Genomic DNA, 1,616 nt, shown 5'->3' with positions numbered 1-1,616 from the left:
TAACCTAAGATTGCCAAGAAAATCAATAGATGCATTGATTGAGGGAGAGATGAAAATGAACTTGATCCGGAGAATACAAGATCTCCCGAGCCCATTGAATTCCCCATTTCTGATCTTACCCATTCTCTTTACTTTCTGCCATTTATTTCCCTGCTCATTTCCCTGAATCTCCATTTAAGATTCTGCACTTTATTTTCTGCTATTTACTTTCTCGCTTTAAATTTATGCCATTCTCAAACTATACTCTGTTTAGCTCAACTAGCATACTCTTCCGACTAAAGTTGCTTGACCAATCAATCCCTGTGGGATTTGACCTCACTCTATTGTGAGTTTTTACTTGACGACAATTCAGTATACTTGCCGAAGAGAAATTTGTTGAGAGACAAGTTTTCATGCATCAAGTTTATTGCGCCGTTGCCGGGGATTGATTTTGTATCAACAATGATTAAGTTAGAAGTTCACTAGATTGAGCATTTTTCTTTTGTTGGTTTATTTTATTCAGTCGTTTACCTTCAGTTTATTTAGTTTCTTCCTCATCCCCTATACCCTTTCTATTTTCTTTCTTTCTTTCTTTGTTATTATTTACAATTCTACTCACTAACCCACTAACTGTTTGATAATTTACACTACTCACACTAACAATCACTCTAACAAGAATAATCTCTTCATTTTATCTCTTGCTGTGTGCTTTGTTAGTTGTATGACAGGGAGAAGAGGCGGAGCTTCAACTTCCTTCGATTCAGAACCTGAAAGGACCCTCCAGAGACTAAGGAGGGAAGTAAGACGGAAAGGAGTTGTTGGTACTGAGGAAGAGAAAGAGTATTTTGAAACAAATATGGAGGAGAATTTGGAAAACAATCATGAAGGAGAAGCTCATAACCATGCCAGAAAAGGCCCTGTAAATCATACTGGGCAAGAAAGGAGAGTTCTAGGCTCCTACATCAATCCAAATCCAGGAAATTGTGGAAATAGAACCCAAAAGCCCACCATACATGCCAACAACTTTGAATTAAAACCCCAGCTCATCACCCTTGTTCAGAACAACTGCTTATTTGAAGGAAGTGCCCAAGAAGATCCCAATCAATATCTAACCACCTTCCTGAGAATATGTGACACTGTGAAGTCTAATGGAGTCCACTCGGATGTCTATAGGCTGGTTTTGTTCCCTTTTTCACTCAGGGACAAAGCATCCAAGTGGTTGGAGTCCTTCCCAAAGGAGAGCTTAACAAATTGGGAAGATGTGGTGAACAAATTTTTGGCAAGATTCTACCCTCCTCAAAGAATTAACAGGCTGAGAGCTGAGGTGCAAACTTTCAGGAAACAAGATGGTGAAACTCTCTATGAGGCATGGGAGAGATTCAAGGACTTAATAAGAAGATGTCCACCTGACCTGTTCAATGAATGGGTTCAACTTCACATTTTCTATGAAGGCTTTTTTTATAAGTCAAAGAAAGCTGTAGATCATTCCTCAGGGGGCTCTCTAAATAAGAAGAAAACAATTGAAGATGCCATAGATGTCATTGAGACGGTAGCTGAGAATGACTACTTCTATGCTTCTGAAAGAAGCAACACTCGAGGAGTAATTGAGCTAAACCACATGGATGCATTGCTGGCTT

General features: G+C 39.2%; 1 non-coding gene across 1 annotated transcript; it reads right to left on the bottom strand.

The window, feature by feature from the left end:
- Positions 1-1,288: 1,288 nt before the first annotated feature.
- LOC127747025 (small nucleolar RNA R71) lies at positions 1,289-1,395 on the bottom strand. Its single transcript, XR_008008830.1, has one exon. It is a non-coding gene; the product is annotated as a small nucleolar RNA R71 (small nucleolar RNA).
- Between the last annotated feature and the right edge of the window lie 221 nt (positions 1,396-1,616).

Source organism: Arachis duranensis, chromosome 4 (genome assembly GCF_000817695.3).
Source record: "Arachis duranensis cultivar V14167 chromosome 4, aradu.V14167.gnm2.J7QH, whole genome shotgun sequence".
In the NCBI taxonomy this organism is placed as follows: domain Eukaryota; kingdom Viridiplantae; phylum Streptophyta; class Magnoliopsida; order Fabales; family Fabaceae; genus Arachis; species Arachis duranensis.
Note: the sequence above shows the minus strand (reverse complement) of the source record. Positions and strands in the feature narration are given on the sequence as shown.